This window comes from Colobus angolensis, unplaced genomic scaffold (assembly GCF_000951035.1).
Source record: "Colobus angolensis palliatus isolate OR3802 unplaced genomic scaffold, Cang.pa_1.0 Scaffold144, whole genome shotgun sequence".
Classification (NCBI taxonomy): Eukaryota; Metazoa; Chordata; class Mammalia; order Primates; family Cercopithecidae; genus Colobus; species Colobus angolensis.
The window spans coordinates 3,664,954-3,687,118 of NW_012114533.1; the positions used below are offsets into that span (position 1 = coordinate 3,664,954).

A 22,165-nucleotide genomic window follows, 5' to 3' on the forward strand; every position below is an offset into this window, starting at 1 on the left:
TAAATGATGAGTTAATGGGTGCAGCACACCAACATGGCACATGTATACATATGTAACAAACCTGCACGTGTACACATGTACCCTAGAACTTAAAAAGTATAATAAAAAAGAAGAAATCTGCACTTGTATCCCCTAAATATATAAACATTAAAACAAAAATTTAAGAGTAAAAAACCACAATGAGATACTACTTATTCTCTAGAATGAATATATTCAAAAGCCATACAATAATTTGCTTAGAATGTGGTACCATGTGCTACCATGTCATGAAGACACTTAAGCATCTCTCTAGAGATGCCCACATGGGGAGAAACTGAGGCCTCCTGCCAATAGCCATAATCAACTTGCCAGTTGTGTGAGTGAGCCACTGTGGAAGTGTATTCTCTATCCCCAGTCAATCCTTCAGGTGTCTGTAGCCTTAGCCAATTATATCAAATGCTACATCCACGGAAACTGATAATTAATATTTATTGTTTTAAGTTACTAAGTTTTGTGGTAATTTGTTATGGAGTGATGGATAACTAATATACACAATATAGGATTAGAAAATAATAACGTATACATTGGCTGGCACATAGTGAGCTGCTCATAAAAGTTAACTGTCAATTACCATCGTTGTATAACACATGCATGCCTTTTTTCACCAGAGATTTCAAGTTTCTTGAAAAGCAGGACTATGGCTTCCTAGGTTTTTGTTTTCTTCTTTTGTACTCTTTGCACCTCCTCATCCTTCTCAGTCCCTTAACATACTACTGGGTACACACATAACTGAAGCCTGATAAGTAAGTCATTAAGTGAATTAAATCCAAAGGTTACGTGATTTACCTTTGTCACTATGAGAATAACTTTCCATTTCCTAAAATATGGGATTATCTCTTTTGATGCAGTTGATGTAAATGCCTAGGCTGTGTGTGTGTGTGTGTGTGTGTGTGTGTGTGTGTGTGTGTATGTGTGTGTGTGTGTACCCATGGGCCTGGCCCAGTCCTTGGAATAAGATCAGTGCCAAGAACGTAGCCTGGGGTGGAGTAGGGGGATTGGCGGGGGCAGGGAGCAAAGAGATTTCATGAAGCAATGAGGTTGAGTAAGAGTTATTATCTAGTGGATCAAGTTTGGTCCTCCACAGGGAATTTTTTTTTAGGTTGAGTTTAAAATTGGGAAAATTGGGCATTCCTTGAAATTGAGAAAATGGAATTTATTTTATTTTTAAAAAAATTTTCCATAGGTTATTGGGGTATAGGTGGTATTTGGTTACATAAATCCTTTTGTGGTGATCTGTGAGATTTTGGTACACTCGTCACCCGTGCAACATACATTGCACCTTATTTGTAGTCTTTTATCCCTCACCCCGCTCCCGCCCTTACCCCCAAGTTCCCCAAATCTATTGTGTCATTCTTATGGCTTTGAATCCTCATAGCTTAGCTCCCACATATCAGTGAGAACATACAATATTTGGTTTTCCATTGCTAAATTACTTCACTTAGAATAATGGTCTCCAATCTTATCCAGGTGGATGCAATGCCATTGGTTCATTCCTTTTTATGGCTGAGTAGTATTCCATCACATATATATGATTGAGAAACATATATATATTTATATGTCGATAAATATATATAGTTATATATGTTGAGATATATATTTATGTGTTGCAAAATATGTATATATATTTCTATATGTTGAGAAATATATATATATGTATATATATCAATCACAGTTTCTTTATCCACTCATTGATTGATGGGCATTTGGGTTGGTTTACAATTGCAAATTGTGCTGCTGTAAACATGTGTGTGCAAGTATCTTTTTCATACAATGACTTGTTTTCCTCTGAGTAGATACCCAATAGTGGGATTGCTGGATCAAGGGGTAGTTCTACTTTTAGTTCTTTGAGGAATCTCCACACTGTTTTCCGTAGTGGCTGTACTAGTTTACATTCCCACCAAGCAGTGTAGAAGTGTTCCCTGATCACTGCATCCATGCCAACATCTACTGTTTTTTAATGTGTTTATTATGGCCATTCTTGCAGGAGTAAGGTGGTATCACATTGTAGTTTTGATTTGCATTTCCCTGATCATTAGTGATGTTGAGCATTTTTTCATATGTTTGTTGGCCATTTGTATATCTTCTTTTGATAATTGTCTATTCATGTCCTTAGCCCACTTTTTGATAGGATTGTTTGTTTTTTTCTTAGTGATTTGCTTGAGTTCATTGTAGATTGTGGATATTAGTCCTTTGTCAGATGTATAGATTGTGAATATTTTCTCCCACTCTGTGAGTTGCTGTTTACTCTGCTGAATGTTCCTTTTGCTGTGCAAAAGATCTTTAGTTTAATTAGTCTCAGCTAATTATCTTTTTTTTTTATTGTATTTGCTTTAGTGTTCTTGGTCATGAAGTCCTTGCCTAAGCCAATGTCTAGAAGGGTTTGTCCAATGCTATCTTCTGTAATTTTACAGTTTCTTGTCTTAGATTAAATTCTTAATCCATCTTGAGTTAAGTTTTGTATAAGGTGAGAGATGAGGATCCAGTTTCATTCTCCTACATGTGGCTAGCTAATTATCCCACATTCTCCTACATGTGGCTAGCCAGTTATTACCATTTGTGGAAAAGGGTATCCATTTCCCCACTTTTATGTTTTTGTTTGCTTTATCGAAGATCAGTTGACTGTATCTGGGATTATTTCTGGGTTCTCTATTCTGTTCCATTTGTCTATGTGCCATTTTATACCAGTACTGTGCTATTTTGGTGACGATGGCCTTTTAATATAGTTTGAAATCAAGTAGTGTGATGCCTCCAGATTTGTTCTTTTTGCTTAGTCTTGCTTTAGCTATGCAGGCTCTTTTTTGGTTCCATATGAATTTTAGGATTGTTTTCTCTAATTCTGTGAAGAATGATGATGGTATTTTGATGGGGATTGCATTGAATTTGTAGATTGCTTTTGGCAGTAAGATCATTTTCACAATATTGATTCTGCCCATCCATGAGCATGTGATGTGTTTCCATTTGTTTGTGTCATCTATGATTTATTTCAGCAGTGTTTTGTAGTTTTCCTTGTAGAATTCTTTCGCCTCCTTGGTTAAGTATATTTCTTTTTTTTTTTTTTTTTTTTTGAGATGGAGTCTCGCTCTGTCGCCCAGGCTGGAGTGCAGTGGCCGGATTTCAGCTCACTGCAAGCTCCGCCTCCCGGTTTACGCCATTCTCCTGCCTCAGCCTCCCGAGTAGCTGGGACTACAGGCGCCCGCCACCTCGCCCGGCTAATTTTTTGTATTTTTAGTAGAGACGGGGTTTCACCATGTTAGCCAGGATGGTCTCAATCTCCTGACCTCGTGATCCGCCCGTCTCGGCCTCCCAAAGTGCTGGGATTACAGGCTTGAGCCACCGCGCCCGGCTGCAAGTATATTCCTAAGTTTTTTGTTTTTGTTTTTGTTTTTGTAGCTATTGTAAAAGGAGTTGAGTTCCTGATTTGATTCTCCACTTGGTTGCTGTTGGTGTATAGGAGAGCTACTGATTTGTGTACATTAATCTTGTATCCAGAAACTTTGCTGAATTCTTTTATCGGTTCTAGGAGTTTTCTGGAGGAGACTTTAGGGTTTTCAAGGTAAACGAACAGTGACAGTTTGATTTCCTCTTTACCAATTTGAATGCCCTTTCTTTCTCTTGTCTGATTGCTTTGGCTGGGACTTCCAGTACTATGTTGAAGAGGAGTGGTGAGAGAGAGCAACCTTGTCTTGCTCCATTTCTCAGAGGGAATGCTTTCAACTTTTCCCCATTCACTATAATGTTGGCTATGGGTTTGTCATAGATGGCTTTTATTACATTGAGGTATGTCCCATGTATGCCGATTTCCTGAGAGTTTTAATCATAAAGGGAGGCTGGATTTTGTCAAATGCTTTTTCTGCATCTATTGAGATGATCATGTGATTTGTTTTTAATTCTGTTTATGTGGTGTATCACATTTATTAACTTGTGTATGTTAAACCATCCCTGCATCCCTGGTATGAAACCCATTTGCTCATGGTGTATTATCTTTTTACACTGTTGGACTCAATTAGCTAGTATTTTGTTAAGGATTTTAGCGTCTATGTTTATCAGGGATATTGGTCTGTAGTTTTCTTTTTTGGTTACTTCCTTTCCTGGTTTTGGTATTAGGGTGATGCTGGCTTCATAGAATGAATTAGGGAGGGTTCTTTCTTTCTCTATCTTGTGGAATAGTGTCAAAAGGATTGGTACCAATTCTTCTTTGAATGCCTGATAGAATTCTGCTGTGAATTCATCTGGTCCTAGACTTTTTTGTTGTTGGTAATTTTTAAATTACCATTTCAATCTCACTGCTTGTAATTGATCTGTTCAGGGTACCTAATTATTCCTGACTTAAGCTAGGAGGGTTATATTTTTCCAGGTATTTATCCATCTTTTCTGTGTTTTCTAGTTTATGTGCATAAAGGTGTTCCTAGTAGCCTGGAATGATCTTTTGTATTTCAGCAGTGTCAGTTGTAATATCTCCTGTTTCATTTCTTACTGAGGTTATTTGGATTTTCTATGTTCTTTTCTCAGTTAATCTTCATTTTTTATTTTCTTGGTTAATCTTGCTAATGATCTATCAATTTTATTTATCTTTTCAAAGAACCAGCTTTTTGTTTCATTTATCTTTTGTATTTGTTTGTTTGTCTGTTTCAATTTTGTTTAGTTCTGCTCTGATCTTGGATATTTCCTTTCTTCTGCTGGGTTTGCATTTGGTTTGTTCTTGTTTCTCCAGTTCCTTGAGATGTGACCTTAGAATGTCAGTTTGTGCTCTTTCAGTCTTTTTGATGTAGGCGTTTAGGGCTATGAACTTTCCTTTTAGCACCACCTTTGCTGTATCCCAGACATTTTGATAGGTTATGTCATTATTGTCGTTCAATTTGAAGAATTTTAAAATTTCCATTCGTTTTTGACCCAGTGCTCATTTGGGAGCAGGTTATTTAATTTACATGTATTTGCATGGTTTTGAAGGTTCCTTTTGGAGTTGGTTTCCAGTTTTATTCCACTGTGGTCTGAGAGAGTGATTGATATAATTTCAATTTTCTTAAATTTATTGAGGCTTGTTTTATGGCCTATCATATGGTCTATCTTGGAGAAAGTTCTATGTGCTATTGAATGGAATGTGTATTCTGAGGTTGTTGGATGAAATATTCTGAGACGTTCTTCGCGGAGAGTCGTGGGGGTTTCCTGCTTCAACAGTGCTTGGACGGAACCCGGGGCTCGTCCCCCATCCCGGCAGGCCGCCCATAGCCAGCCCTCCATTACCTCTTCACTGCGTCCTCGGACCGCCCCAAGACCCCCACCGCCGCTCCAGTGCCACGCAGCCACCGCTGCCGCCACCTGTCCTTAGCCTCCCCCATGACGACTGCGTCCACCTCGCAGGTGCGCCAGAACTACCACCAGGACTCATAGGCCGCCATCAACCACCAGATCAACCTGGAGCTCTACCCTTCCTACATTTACCTGTCCATGTCTTACTACTTTGACCGCGATGATGTGGCTTTGAAGAACTTTGCCAAATACTTTCTTCACCAATCTCATGAGGAAAGGGAACATACCAAGAAACTGATGAAGCTGCAGAACCAACGAGGTGGCCGAGCCTTCCTTCAGGATATCAAGAAACCAGACTATGACAACTGGCAGAGCGGGCTGAATGCGATGGAGTGTGCTTTACATTTGGAAAAAAATGTGAATCAGTCACTACTGGAACTGCACAAACTGGCCACTGACAAAAATGACCCCCATTTGTGCGACTTCATTGAGACACATTACCTGAATGAGCAGGTGAAAGCCATCAAAGAATTGGGTAACCACGTGACCAACTTGCGCAAGATGGGAGCACCCGAATCTGACTTGGCAGAGTATCTCTTTGACAAGCACACCCTGGGAGACAGTGATAATGAAAGCTAAGCCTCGGGCTAATTTCCCCATAGCCATGGGGTGACTTCCCTGGTCACCAAGGCAGTGCATGCATGTTGGGGTTTCCTTTACCTTTTCTATAAGTTGTACCAAAACATCCACTTAAGTTCTTTGATTTGTACCATTCCTTCAAATAAAGAAATTTGGTACCCAGGGGGAAAAAAAAAAGAAATGTTCTGTATATATCTGTTAAGTTCATTTGTTCCAAGGTATAGCTTAAATCCATTGTTTCTTTGTTGACTTTCTGTCTCTTGATGACCTGTGTAGTGCCATCAGTGGAGTATTGAAGTACCCACTATTATTGTGCTGGTGTCTAACTCATTTATTAGGTCTATTAGTAATTGCTTTATAAATTTGGGAGCTCTGGTGTTAGGTGCACATATGTTTAGGATTGTGATATTTTCCTGTTGGACAAGGACTTTGACCATTATATAATCTCCCTCTTTGCCTCTTTTAACCACTGTTGCTTTAAAGTTTGTTTTGTCTGATATAATAATAGCTGCCCCTACTTGTTTTTGGTGTTCATTTGTGTGAAATGCCTTTTTCCACCCCTTTACTTTAAGTTTATGTGAGTCCTTACGTGTTAGATGAGTCTCCTGAAGGCAGCAGATAGTTGGTTGGTGAGTTCTTTTTTTTCTTATTTTTATTTATTATTATTATTATTATTTTGAGATGGAATCATGCTCTGTTGCCCAGGCTGGAGTGCAGTGGCATGATCTCTGCTCACTGCAACCTCTGCCTCCCAGGTTCAAGTGATTCTCCTGCCTCAGCCTCCCGAGTAGCTGGAACTACAGGTGTGTGCTACCACACCAAGCTGATTTTTGTATTTTAGTAGAGACAGGGTTTCACTGTGTTAGCCAGGATGGTCTCGATCTCCTGACCTCATGATCTGCCCGCCTTGTCCTCCCAAAGTGCTGGGATTACAGGCATGAGCCACCGTGCCCAGCATTTGGTGAGTTCTTATCCATTCTGCAGCTCTGTATCTTTTAAGTGGAGCATTTAGGCCATTTACATTCAATGCTAGTATTGAGATGTGAGGTAATGTTGCGTTCACTGTGCTATTTGTGGCCTGTGTACCTTGGTTTTTTTTTGTTTTGGGCTTTGCCTTTTAACTAGTATTTTTGTTTTATAGGTCCTGTGTGATTTATGCTCTAAAGAGATTTTGTTTTGATGTGTTTCCAGGACTTGTTTCAAGATTTAGAGCTCCTTTTAGCAGTTCTTGTAATGGTGGCTTTGTAGTGGTGAATTCTCTCAGCATTTGTTTGTCTGAAAAAGGCTGTCTCTTTCCTTCATATATGATGCTTAATCTTGCTGGATACATAATTTTTGGCTGATAATTGTTTTGTTTGAGGAGGCTGATGATAGGGCCCCAAACCCTTCTGGCTTGTAGGGTTTCTGCTGAGAAATCTGCCGTTAATCTGATGGGTTTTCTTTACAGGTTACCTGGTGCTTTTGTCTCATAGCTCTTAAGATTCTTTCCTTCATCTTAACTTTAGATAACCCAATGATAATGTTACCTAGGTAATGATCCTTTTGTGATGAATCTTCCAGGTTTTCTTTTTGCTTCTTGTATTTGGATGTCTAGGTCTACACCAAGGCCAGGAAAGTTTTCATCAATCATTTCCCCAAATATGTTTTCCAAACTTTTACATTTTTCATCTTCCTCAGCAACACTGATTTTTCTTAGGTTTGGTCGTTTAACAGAATCCCAGACTTCTTGGAGGTTTTGTTCGTAGTTTCTTAATCTTTTTTCTTTGTCTTTGTTTGATTGGGTTAATTCAAAGACCTTGTCTTTGAGTTCTGAATTTCTTTCTTCTACCTGTTCAATTCTATTGCTGAGACTTTCCAGATCATTTTACATTTCTGTAAGTGTGTTTGATATTTCCTGAAATTTTGATTGTTTTTTCTTCATGCTATCTATTTCCTTGAATATTTCTCCCTTCACTTCTTGTATCTTTTTTTTGGATTTCCTCGCATTGGGCTTCACCTTTCTCTGGTGCCTCCCTGAATAGCTTAATAACTAACCTCCTAAATTCTTTTTCAGGTAAATCAGGGATTTCTTCTTGGTTTGGATCCATTGCTGGTGAGCTAGTGTGATTTTTTGAGCCTTGTTTTGTCATATTACCAGACTCGGTTTTCTGGTTCCTTACATTTGGGTAGGCTCTGTCAGAGGGAAGGTCTAGGGCTGAAGGCTGTTGTTCAAATTCTTTTGTCACACGGGGCATTCCCTTGATGTAGTATCTCCCCCTTTCCTATGAATCTGGCTTCCTGTGAGCCAAGCTGCAATGATTGTTATCTCTTTCCTGGGTCTAGCCACCCAGCAAGTCTACCCAGCCCCAGGCTGGTACTGGGAGTTATCACAGAGTCCTGTGATATGAACTGTCTGTTGGTCTCTCAGCCATGGATACCAGCACCTGTTCCAGTTGAGGTGGCAGGGGGGTGAAGTGGACTCTGTGGGGATTCTTAGCTTTGGTGGTTTAGTGCTTTATTTTTGTGCTGATTGGCCTCCTGCTGGGAGGTGGTGCTTTCCAGAGAGCATCAGCCATGGTAGTATGGAGAGGAACCTGTGGTGAGTGGTGCCCTAGAACTCCTGAGTTTATGCCCTTTGTCTTCAGCTACTAGGGTGGATAGGGAAGGCTCATAGGTCTGCCTAGGCTTTTTTTTTTTTTTTCATAAGACACAGTCTCCCTCTCTCACCCAGGCTGGAGTGCAATGGCACATGATCTCAGTTCACTGCAACCTCCGCCTCCCCGGTTCATGCCCTTCTCCTGCCTCAGCTTCCCAAGTGGCTGGGATTACAGGCGCACACCACCACACCCAGCTAATTTTTTGTATTTGTAGTAGAGATGGGGTTTTGCCATGTTGGCCAGGCTGGTCTCGAACTCCTGACCTCAGATGATCCACCTGCCTCAGCCTCCCAAAGTGCTGGGATTACAGGTGTGAGCCACCACGGCTGGCTAACTGCCCTTGATGATACTTTCAGTACTATGCTGAATGGAAGTCACCGTGCCTGGTCTGCCTAGGCTTTTATATGCTAGTTTGTAATAAGTAAGTTGTGAAGGCAAGAAAGGCTAAGTAATAAAGAGAAAAGAGGTGGTTGATTAAAAGGAGGCAATGAAGAAATTAGCATTGGATAAGGCAGAAGACCAGGTGTGAGTGTTGGGAATGTGCCCATAATAAAAATGTAGTAAGAAATTGGAATAGGACCTGGAGAACAGCCAGGAAAATCATGCACACAGATAACTTGGGGATTCATGGCTTATGGGTTTGAGGCCAACTTTTTTTTTTTTTTTTAATGAAATGTTGTTGTGTCCATGTTTGCTGCCTCCATAACTGGCTAGTTGCTTTGATAATGCATCCCATATGTATAAAGCATTCAATACTACAGAGCACTAAAAATACATCACATCTTCTTCCATAAACAACTCAAAATTTATACCGTGCTGACAGCTTATCATTTTTGTATGTCAAGGATGGTAGACCATTATGTTATTTGATAACATTCAAGGAAAGCTTTGTAATTCTAGCCATTTCACTTAAGAATTTAGTCTACTATTTATGATACAAAGTCCATGCAATAACTAAGGTCACATATGACCTAGTCCCAAAGTAAGGATGTTATTGTAGGAAGAAAGGGAGGCTAATTTGCGAGACACCCAAAAATTGGTGCTGTAGTTTAACAACAAGTTGATTGTCTAAACAAGCGAAAGTTCCTTGCTCACAGTTGACCTGAAAAGAAGAAGAAGAAAAAATAAAAGCAAAGGACTGTAACTACGATAATTTTGGTTTCTTGCTTGAGAGTTAGGTGATGTGATGCCATTGATTTCTGTGATGGTGGATGGACAGATATAAAGGAAAAAATAAGTAATCATTATAATAATAATAATAATCCACATTTGTTGAGTTCTAACTATAGTATATATTATGCCTGATAGTATACTAAGCATTTAGAATTCTTTTTGTAATTTAATCCTCAAAAAATCCAGTGAAGTACAGTTGTCCCTCAGTATCCATGGGGGACTGGTTCTAGGACACACACCCACCCCCACCAGCCTCCACAGATACCAAAATCTGCAGATGCTCAAGTCACTAATGTAAAGTGGCATAGTATTTGCAAATAACCTACACACATCCTCTCATCTACTTTAAATAATCTCTAGATTACTTATAATACCTAACACAATGTAAATGCTATGTAAATAGTCATTATAGTTTATTGCTTAAAAAATAACATACTGAGCATGTTCAGTACAGATGCATTTTTTCCCACTCTTTTCTGTCCCAGTTGGTTGAATTCATGAATGCAGAACCGATGGGTACAGAGGGCATTCTATGCAGGCTATTAGAGTATTATTACTGCTTTACAGATGAGGAAAGTGAAGCTTAGGTCAAGTAAGGGAACTGCACTACTCTGGGCTACCCTTCTCGTTCTCATTTTCTGATGAGGAGTCATGACCAAAGCAAAGATGGGATGAGTCAGAGATGAGTCTTTCTGTTTATACTTTTTAAAAATCATTTTTACTAACTCTATTTTGTTAGTTTATTACCTTGATCTGGAGAGGCAGCAGACTGTGTATTTAAGAGTTTACACTCTGAAGTCAGGCAGATCAAAGCAAGGATTTCTGAGAAAGAAAAATAGAATTTTAAAATAAGATACAATATAAAGTTAAATAAAATAAACGAAGTCAGGAGACCAGTGTTTGAAAGCTGGCTTCACCACTTACCAGCTGCATTGCCTTGAGGAAGTTATGTTTCTTACAGCTCATTTCCTTATCTATAAAATATGAATAATAGCCCAGCTTCTAGGGTTGCTGCCCTCAATCTTTTTTTCACAGAAACCTTTTCAAAATGCAAAATTAACAATGTTGTCCAAGTTCAACTTAAAATTCCACAATGGAATCCCATTGTTCTTAAAATATAAACTAATCCCTTGAAACCTGACTTTGAAAGCCTCTCAAGGACTGCTCCTTACTTACTTTCCAGGACTCAGACATGCTTCATCTGGCCCCACAAACACTGTTCTTGTCTTATCACCACAGGACTTCGGCTATTACGTTCTATTTGTCCAGAAAGTTCTGCCTCCCTTACTCCTTCCACCATCCTTCCATCTGATGTAACCTAATTAACTCTTCTTATCTTTAAAATCTTACTTCAAGTGTCATTTTCCTTGTGTGACATAACCCCCTAGACTAAGTTAAGTCCCCTTAACATATGCTTTTAGTATATCATGTGCCTTTCCTTCATCTCACACATCCCAGTTGTAATTTTACATTTGTGAATCTTTGGTTAACGCCTGTCTTCCCCAGAAGTCTTTAAGCTCCACCAGAGAAGAGACCATGCATGGATTTATGCATCTTGTATCCCTAGGACTTCGTTTAAGGCCTGACACATATTGAGAGAATAAATGAATTGGCTAGCACTATTAAGCTTTGCTGCCCCCTGCTGACTCACGGCTTTTAGCCTATTAAACTAACACCAATTGGATGTTCGGAACTAGTATGGTGATATCATAGCAGTATTTTTCAAATGACCTGCTTATAAAATGCAGATTCTCATGCGTCACTCTGAAAGATGATTTTTTAGGCCTATGTTAGGGTCTAAAAGTTTGCATGGGCTGAGTGTGGTGGCTCACGCCTGTAATCCTAGCACTTTGGGAGGCTGAGGCGGGTGGATCACTTCAGGTCAGGAGTTCAAGACCAGCCTGGCCAACATGGTGAAATCCCATGTCTGCCAAAAATATTTTTTAAAAATTTGCCAGGCATGGTGGTGCACAGTGTTAATCCCAGCTACTTGGGAGGCTGAGGCAGGAGAATTGCTTGAACCCCGGGGGCAGAGTTTGCAGTGAGCTGAGATCTGTACCACCACACTCCAGCCAGGGTGACAGAATGAGACTCCTTCTCATAAAGAAAAGAAAAAGTTTGCATCAAAGCTCCCCTGGATGATTTGAGAGCCACTGGTACGTAAGGAAGGAAAGAAAGGAAAGAAGAGGAAGAAACTGCTTTACAGTCTCACTACCCTTTTTTTCCCCCCTCTTCTTTTTTGAGCTGGAGGTTTCCCTGTGGTGCCTAGGCTGGTCTTGAACTCCTGAGCTCAAGTGATCCACCCACCTCGGCCTCCCAAAGGGTTGGTATTACAGGCGTGAGCCACTGTGCCTGGCCAAATTAACCATTTTAAAGTGGACTATTCGGTGGCATTTAGTACATTCACAATGTGGTACAACCACTACGTCTACCTAGTTCTGACTCATTTCATCACCCTGACAAGAAACCCCATCCCCATTAAGCAGTTATTCTCATTCTCCTCTGCCTGCTGCATCTGGTAACCACCAATCTGTGTTCTGTCTCTATAGAGGTATCTATTCTGGATATTTCATATAAATGGAATAGAATGTGACCTTTTGCATTTGGCTTCTTTCAAGATTCGTTCACATTGTAGCATGTATCAGTTCTTTGTTTCTTTCTATGGTTGAATTATATTCATTGCATGTATACACAATTTGTTTATCCATTATTTGTCTGATGGACATTTGGACTGTTTCCACCTTTTGCCTAATGTGAAAAGTGCTGCTGTGAACATGCATGTACTTGCTTGAGTACTTACTTTCAATTCTTTTGGATATTGTCTTAGTCTATTTTGCATTGCTATAAAGGAATACCTGAGGCTGGGTAATTTATAAAGAAAAGAGGTTTATTTGGCTCACGGTTGTACAGGTTATACAAGAAGCAGGAAATCGGCATCTCCCCAGCTTCTGGAGAGAGCCTCAGGCTGCTTCTGCAGAGATCACATGACAAGAGATGAGGCAAGGGGCATGGGGCGGTAGGGTGGGGGTGTGCCAGGCTCTTTTTAATAACCAGCTCTCTCTGAAAGTAATAGAATGAGAACTCACTCACACCTGTCCCCCACAGAGGGCATTAATCTATTCATGAGAGATCTAGTCCCATGACTCAAATACCTCCCAGTAGGCCCACCTGGAACACTGGAGATCAAATTTCATCATGAGATTTGGAGGGGACATTCAGTGGGCCGGGCGCCATGGCTCACGCCTGCAATCCCAGCACTTTGGGAGGCTGAGGCAAGTGGATCACCTGAGGTCAGGAGTTCAAGACCAGCCTGACCAACATGGAGAAACCCCGTCTCAACTAAAAATTAATTAGCCAGGCATGGTGGCACATGCCTGTAATCCCAGCTACTCGGGAGGCTGAGGCAGGAGAATTGCTTGGACACGGGAGGCAGAGGTTGCGGTGAGCATTCAAATTATAGCAGACATATATCTAGGAGTGGAATTCCTGGGTCATATGGTAATTCTATGTTTAACTTTTTGAGGAACTGCCGAACTGTTTTCCATAGTGGCTGAATGATTTTGCATTCTCACCAGCAATGTATGAGGGTTCCAATTTCCTCAGTGGTTGTTATTTTCAACAATGATTGTGGTGGTTTTTTTTCTTTTTGTTTTTGAGGCAGAGTTTTGCTCTTTTTGTGCAGGCTGGAGTCCAATGGCATGATCTCAGCTCACCACAACTTCTGCCTTCCGTGTTCAAGCGATTCTCCTGCCTCAGCCTCCTGAGTAGCTGGGATTACAGGCATGCACCACCAGGCCCGGCTAATTAATTTTTAGTAGAGACAGGGTTTCTCCATGTTGGTCAGGCTGGTCTTGAACTCCCGACCTCAGGTGATCCGCCCACCTCAGCCTCCCAAAGTGCTGGGATTGCAGGCGTGAGCCATGGCACCCAGCCCAATGATTGTGTTTTTTTATTATAGCCATCCTCATAGGTATGAAGTGGCATAGCCAATAATCTTTTGACAAAGGAAGATGAAAACGTTTTTACTGCAAGCCTGGATAAACATTCAAAAAAATATAAAAGACAAATTTGTTTTTGACGTATTTTCCTTTTACTTGATGGCATAATGTCGATCTGTGAAAACATGTAAACATGTACTTTCCCTATACTTCTTCTAGAAATGATGCAAAATATAAAATTGAAACTCAAGTTGAGACATGAATAAATGAGGAGTATTACTCAGCTTTTTCTTGTTTCTGACCAGAGAGGGATCATTGCCCTTTATTTCTTCCCAGCAAAAAATAAAAATTGTAAGTCTTGAATATCATAGTCCCAAGAGAGATAAGCCACAAACCTTGCCATGAATGTGCCACTTAAATGAAATAAGTCTCTCTCACCTTTAATATTTAATTATGCTCTCTTTACTTTGCTCTCAGGAGAATCTCCCTCCAGAAGCAATGTATTCTTTGAAAATAGTCAGAGACTGGAATCAGTGATGTAAATAAAAAACTCACTACTCTGTTCTCACTTATTTGTGGGATCTAAAAATCAAAACAATTGAACTCATGGACATAGAGAGTAGAAAGATGGTTACCAGAGGCTGGGAAGGGTGGCGGGGAGCTTGCAGGGGGTAAGAATGGTTAATGGGTCCAAAAAAAAATTGAAAGAATGAATAAGACCTACTATTTGACAGCAAAATAGGGTGACTATAGTCGATAATAACTTAATTGTACATTTTAAAATAACTTAAAAGTGGGCAGGGTATGGTAGCCCATACCTGTAATCCCATGACTTTGGGAGGCTGAAGTGGGAGGGTCACTTGAGCTCAGGAGTTTGAGACCAGTCTGAGCAACATAATGTGACCTTGTCTCTACTAAAATTCAAAAAAATTAGCCGGATGTATTAGTGCATGACTGTAGTCCCACTAGTTGGGGGACAGAAGCAGGAAGATCACTTGAGACTAGGAGGTCAAAGGTGCAGTGAGCCATGATCACGCTACTGTATTCTAGTCCGAGTGATGGAGCAATACCTTGTCTCAAAAAAATAAAAGAAGATGAATAAATAAACAAATACATAAATAAAGCATGTAATTGGATTGTTTATAGCTTGAAGGATAAATGCTTGAGGGGATGGATACCCCATTCTTCATGATGTGATTATTTTACACTGCAGGCCTATATTAAAACATCTCATATACCCTATAAATATACAACTATGTATCCAAAAAAAAGTTATTTTTTGTTTTGTTTGTTTGTTTGTTTTGTTTTTTGAGATTGTCTCAGTCTGTCTCCTAGGCTGGAGTGTGGCGGCATGATCTTTGCTCACTGCAACCTCTGCCTCCCTGGTTCAAGCCATTCTCATGCCTCAGCCTCCCAGGTAGCTGGGATTACAGGCATGCAACACCATACCCAGCTAATTTTTGTATTTTTAGTACAGACAGTGTTTCACCATGTTGGCCAGGCTGGTCTTGAACTCCTGGCCTTAAGTGATCTGCCCACTGTGGCCTCCCAAAGTGCTGGGAGGTGTGAGCCAGCATATCTGGCCAAAAAATTAATTATTTTTTAAAAAATACAAAGAGCAGGATTAAAGAATGAAAGTGACTCATCAGACAGACAAAAGTGGAATAAGAAATCTGGGGAAGAAGGACTAACGTTGGGATAGAAAACTGCCCTCTACTTATATTTTCCTCAATAAATGAGATTACAAATTAAAAAAACACTGCTCCACTGTACAATATTTATGTACTCAGAATATCCCACATGGGCTGAAATATCCATTCTTAAAGCCATGTTTTGCCCTTAGCAGGAATATACGTGAGTCAGGGAACGACATGAAGTCTACTGTTATATCTTGATTGAAGGCCTTGCCAGCACAAGGATTGTTTGACAACCTGGATGTTTTTATGCATCCAGAAAATAAATGATAATAAGATGAAAAGTGAGTCAGGTCACACTTTTCTTTTGCAAGATGAAAGGAGAGATTGAGAAAAGGGAGGTAAGAAAGAATAATTGTTTCAATGGCTTTTTCAGGAAGATGAATTTTAGGAAAGAATTAATCCAGATGAGGAGTAGCAAATTGATTCCCTTGAAACAATGTTTCCTAACTACCCCTTGGAAAGTCTTCCTGTACACAGTCTCCAGTTTGAAAACTAATGAAATAAATAATCCTTTCAGTCCCCATTGCTTACCCCATCTCTGAATTCCTGCAGCTCTTATGTTCTGTTTCTTCATAATTTAGGAATCAGTTTATGTTTAAGTGACTGTAAGGTTAGCAGTCTTATTTTTCATGTGTGGCTGCTGGAATCTATCTCATTTTATTCTACACTCATACCTCATGCCCAGGTATGATGGCAGTTCAGGGAAGGAGGGTAGTGTAAGCTGGAGGCAGCAGTGGGACCTGTTTTGAATCTTCAATAATGAGAATTTTGATATGAACAAAGGGCAAAATGCATTCTAGGGAAGAGCAGTTTCTCTAGGATACAAATTCAGCTGCTGTAACAAAGATTCCCATTAACAGCAATTGCTTAACAAGCTCTCTCATATCTGAGCACAAGTGGTCTGAGGTGATAGGATGACTCATGGTGTTAAGGACACAGGTTTCTTCTAACTTTTGCTCTGCCACCAGCTAAGGTATAGGCCTTGTCCTCATGGCCAAAAATAATTATCTTCTGGGTCTGTGTTCTGACAAGAAGGGAGAAAATGAGCACAAGGAGAACATACCCGTTTCTTTTAAAGGCACAACCCAGGTGTTTCAAACATCACTTTCACTCACATGCCACTAACTTGAAATTAGTCATACAGCCAATGTTGGTTGCCAGGGAAGCTGGGGAAAATATCACCCCATCTCTGAATTCCTGCAGCTCTTATGTTCTGTTTCTTCACAATTTAGGAATCAGCTTTAGCTGGGAAGCCACATGCCCAGTTTGAAACTTGAGATTTCTATTACTAAAGAGAAAAAATGAGACTTGACATTAAGAAAACCAGTGGTCTCATAGAGAGATGTAGAAAATGACAAGATAGAAGGGAGAATGTGAAAAACAATTGTACTGGGAATGAAAGGTGAAGCCAGCTGGGCTTCTGGGTTGGGTGGGGACTTGGAGAACTTTTCTGTCTAGCTAGAGGATTGTAAACGCACCAATCAACACTCTGTAAAAATGCACCAGTCAGTGCTCTGTGTCTAGCTAAAGGATTGTAAACACACTAATCAGCACTCTGAAAAATGGACCAATCAACGCTCTGTAAAATAGACCAATCAGCAGGATGTGGGTGGGGCCAAATAAAGGAATAAAAGTTAGCCACCCAAGCCAGCCGCAGCAACCCACTTGGGTCCCCTTCCACGCTGTGGAAGCTTTGTTCTTTTGCTCTTCACAATAAATCTTGCTGCTGCTCACTCTTTGGGTCCACACTACCTTTATGAGCTGTAACACTCACTGTGAGGGTTTGTGGCTTCATTCCTGAAATCCGTGAGACCACAAGCCCACCAGAAGGAAGAAACTCTGGACACATCTGAACATCTGAAGGAACAAACTCCAGACACACCATCTTTAAGAACTGTAACACTCACCATGAGGGTCTGTGGCTTCATTCTTGAAGTCAGCAAGACCAAGAACTAATCGGAAGGAATAAATTCTGGAAACATTTTGGTGACCATGAAGGGACACATTTTGGCAACTAACATGGGGCTATTGCCAAGTGGTGAGTACCATTGGACCCCTTTCGCTTGCTATTGTGGCCTACTTTTCCTTAGGATTTGGGGGCTAAATACCGGGCACCTGTCAGCCAGTTAAAAGTGACTAGCATGGCTGCCGGACTAAAGACACATCAGGCTTTCTGGGAAAGGGCTCTCTCACAGCCTCTGACTCTTTGGAGTTGGGAGTGTTGGTTTGCCTGGAACCAGCTTCTGCTTTTCCTGTACTTCTGGGCTGAGCTGAGGGTCAACAGAGAGGAAAGCCAACAAGTTGGTTGACCCTGTGGCCATGAGCACAGCTCTCAAAGTCACGTCGCCCAAGCGAGACTCACCCATCTATCCTATCTATCCTGACCCTTGCCTCCTGGGTCCTAATGCCTGTCAGACAAACTTCCTCTCACCTCTCTTCTCCAAGGCTAGTCCTGCTTCTAAAAACCACTCCCTGTCTCTGGTGCTTTTCTAGTTTCTCCTATAAGAATGATTTCTAGCATAAACTTCACGACTCTATTCCCTTCTTTAGGCACCCGGGTTCACCAATTAGAAAGACATAATTTTTGCCCAAAGCCCCATCGAAGTGGGGACTATCTGGAATCTTAGGATTCCTCCTCAGACTAGCAGGCCTAACAAAAGCTATTCCTGAAGCTAGGATTTGGGGATCCTCAGAAATTGTATCCTTCCTATTCATATAAGTGAGGGCAAAAGGCATCACTCTTCCAACTATGGAGATCCCTCCCCTCCCTCAGGGTATGGCCGTCCACTTCATTTTGGGGACATAACATCTTTATAGGACAGGGGTAATGTCCCAATGCTAACAGGAGAATGCTTAGGACTCTAACAGGTTTTAGAGAATACATCAGTAAGGGTCACTATTCTGACCTTCCTCAGTCCTCCTTGTGGTCTAGGAGGAAAACTAGTGTTTCTACTGCTGCATCAGTGAGCACAACTATTCTGATCAGCAGAGTCCAGGGACTGTTGTGGGTTCTTGGCAAGAGATGTCTGCTGCTGCATCTGTGAGCACAACTATTCCTATCAGCAGGGTCCAGGGACCATTGAGGGTTCTTGGGCAGGGGGAGAAACAAACCAAAACTGTGGGCTGTTTTGTCTTTCATATGGGAAACACTCAGGCATCAACAGGCTCACCCTTGAAATGCATCCTAAGCCATTGGGACCAATTTGACCCACAAACCCTGAAAAAGAGGCAGCTCATTTTTTTTTCTGCACTACAGCCTAGCCACAATATTCTCTCTCTGATGGGGAAAAATGGCCACCTGAGGGAAGTATAAATTACAATACTATCCTGCAGCTTGACCTCTTCTATAAGAGGGAAGGCAAATGGAGTGAAATACCTTATGTCCAAGCTTTCTTTTCACTGAAGGAGAATCCACAACTATGCAAAGCTTGCAATTTACATCCCACAGGAGGACCTCTCTGCTTACCTCCGTATCCTTCCTATTAATATATAGCTCCCCTTCCTATTAATGATAAGCCTCCTCTAATCTCCCCTGCCCAGAAGAAAATAAGCAAAGAAATCTCCAAAGGACCACAAAAACCCCCAGGACTATCAGTTATGTCCCCTTCAAGCTGAGGGAGGAGGGGAATTTAGCCCAACCAGGTACATGTCCCCTCTCCTTCTCTGATTTAAAGCAGATCAAGGCAGACCTGGAGAAGTTTTCAGATGATCCTGATAGGTACATAGATGTCCTACAGGGTCTAGGGCAAACTTTCTATCTCACTTGGAGAGATGTCATGCTATTGTTAGATCAAACCCTGGCCTTTAATGAAAAGCATGCAACTTTAGCCGTAGCCTGAGAGTTTGGAGATACCCAGTATCTCAGTCAAGTAAATGACAGAATGACAGCCAAAGAAAGGGACAAATTCCCTACTGGCCAGCAAGCCATCCCCAGTATGGATCCCCACTGGGACCTCAATTCAGATCATGGGGACTGGAGTCACAAACATCTGTTGACCTGTGTTGTAGAAGGACTAAGGAGAATTAGGAAAAAGCCCATGAATTATTCAATGATGTCCACCATAACTCAGGGAAAGGAAGAAAATCCTTCTGACTTCCTTGAGCAGCTACGGGAGGCCTTAAGAAAATATACTACCGTGTCATCCGACTCACTCGAGGGTCAATTGATCCTAAAAGATAAGTTTATTACCCAATCAGTTGCAGATATCAGGAGAAAACTACAAAAGCGAGCCCTGGGCCCCAAACAAAATCTGGAGGCATTATTAAACCTGGCAACCTTGGTGTTCTATAATAGGGACCAAGGGGAACAGACCGAAAAGGAAAAGTGAGATCAGAGAAAGGCTGCGGCCTTAGTCATGGCCGTCAGACAAACAAACCTTGGTGGTTCAGAGAAGACAGAAAATGGAGCAGGCCAATCACCTGGTAGGGCTTGTTATTTACAAGGACACTTTAAAAAAGAGTGTCCTATGAGAAATAAGCTGTCCCCTTTCCCATGTCCACTATGTTGAGGCAATCACTGGAAGGACAAAGTTTCTCTGGGCCAGAAGCCCCCAACCAGATGATCCAACAATAGGACTGAGGCAAGCACCAGCTCATATCATCACCTTCACTGAGCCCTGGTTACCTATAACCAGTGAAGGCCAGGAAATTGACTTCCTCCTTGATACTGGTGCGGCTTTCTCAGTGTTAATCTCCTGTCCCGGACAACTGTCCTCAAGGTCCATTACCATCTGAGGAATCCTGGGACAGCATGTAACCAGGTATTTCTCCCATCTCCTCAGTTGTAATTGGGAGACTTTGCTACAGATAGTAAGTATGCTTATCTAATCCTACATGCCCATGCTGCAATATGGAAAGAAAGGGAGTTCCTAACCTCTGGGGGAACCCCCATTAAGCATCACAAGGAAACCATGGAGTTATTGCATGCAATGCAAAAACCCAAAAAGATGTCAGTCTTACATGGTCAAAACCATCAAAAAGGAAAGGAGAGGGGAGAACAGCAGCATAAGCAGCTGGCAGAGGCAGTAGAAAGGAGAGAAAGAGACAGAAAGTCAGAGAAAGAGAGAGAAGAAGAAACAGAGAGACAGAGAAGGAGACAGAGAGAGGAAGAGACAGAGACAAAGGAGTCAAAGAGAGAGACAGAGAGAGGAAGAGACAGAGAGACAGAAAGCCAAAGATGGAAAGAGAGGAAGAGACAAAGAGGGAATCAGAGAGAAAGAGAGAGACAGACAAAGAAGTCAAAGAGAGAAAAAGAGAGAGATAGAAGTAGTAAAGAAAAAACAGTGTACCCTATTCCCTTAAAAGCCAGGGTAAATTTAAAACCTATAATTGATAATTGAAGGTCTTCTCTGTAACCCTATAACACTCCAATACCACCTTGTTGTCAGTGTAAACAAGGGAATAGCCTGAAAGCACTGAGGCCAGTGATAACCCATAGCCTTCCTATCAAAAATCCTTAACCAGCAGGTTTCCTAACAGGGGATCTAAATCTTAATTAATTACCATACAAAGGTCTGACCAGACCTAGGAGGAACTCTCTTCAGGGCAGGACCATAGATGGTTCCTACCCAGAGATTAAGGAAAAAAGACACAGTGGGTATTCAGTAAGTGATAAGCAAACTCTTGTAGAAGCAGAGTTAGAAAAATTGCCTAATAATTGGTCTGCTCAAATATTCGAGTTGTTTGCACTCAGTCAGACCTTAAAGTACATGCAGAATCAGGAAGGAGCCATCTATCCCAATTCTAAGTTAATATGGACTGAATGAGGTTTTATTAATAGCAAAGAAAAATTAAAATCCCAAACTTACAAGGTTTTCAACAAAAGTAAAATTTGCGAAAAGTTAACAGTGTAACATGTATTATCATAACTTCTAATCTTATGGAAATCAGACCCAATCAGTGCCCCTCAAAGCTCAAGTCTGTCAGCACATAGCCACACAACTAATGCCCCTACTTACATGGTTAGGAACGGCTACTGTTACAGGAACTGGAATAGCCAGTTTATCTACTTCATTATGCTACTACCACACACTCTCAAAAGATTTCTCAGACAGTTTGCAAGAAATAGCAAAATCTATCCTTACTCTATAATCCCAAATAGACTCTTTGGCAGCAGTGACTCTCCAAAACCACCAAGGCCTAGACCTCCTCACTGTTGAGAAAGGAGGACTCTGCACCTTCTTAGGGGAAGAGTGTTGTTTTTACACTAACCAGTCAGGGATAGTATGAGATGCCACCCGGCATTTACAGGAAAAGGTTTCTGAAATCAGACAATGCCTTTCAAACTCTCATAACCAACCTCTGGAGTTGGGCGACATTGCTTCTCCCTTTTCTAGGTCTTGTGACAGCCATCTTGCTATTACTCACGTTCAGGCCCTGTATTTTGAATCTCCTTGTCAAATTTGTTTCCTCTAGGATCGAGGCCATCAAGCTACAGATGGTCTTACAAATGGAACCCCAAATGAGCTCAACTAACAACTTCTACCGAAGACCCCTGGACCAACCCGCTGGCCCTTTCACTGGCCTAACGAGCTCCCCTCTGGAGGACACTACAACTGCAGGGCCCCTTCATTGCCCCTATCCAGCAGGAAGTAGCTACAGCAGTCATCACCCAATTTCCAATAGCAGTTGGGGTGTCCTGTTTACAGGGGGGATTGAGAGGTGAAGCCAGCTGGGCTTCTGAGTCGGGTGGGGACTTGGAGAACTTCTCTGTCTAGCTAGAGGATTGTAAACACACCAGTCAGCACTCTGTGTCTAGCTAAAGGATTGTAAATGCACCAATCAGCACTCTGTGTCT

The 22,165-nt window shown here is 41.3% G+C and overlaps 1 protein-coding gene and 1 pseudogene across 2 annotated transcripts in view; both read left to right on the top strand.

Moving 5' to 3' along the window:
• The window catches only part of LOC105507178, a 27,316-nt pseudogene extending 21,228 nt beyond the window's left edge, over positions 1-6,088 (top strand). The window contains exon 2 of the transcript XR_001001052.1: positions 5,173-6,088. The product of XR_001001052.1 is annotated as a ferritin heavy chain pseudogene (transcript). The remainder of the gene's footprint in view (positions 1-5,172) is intronic.
• The window catches only part of SLC25A28 (solute carrier family 25 (mitochondrial iron transporter), member 28), a 65,930-nt gene that overhangs the window by 28,363 nt on the left and 15,402 nt on the right, over positions 1-22,165 (top strand). The window lies entirely within an intron of this gene.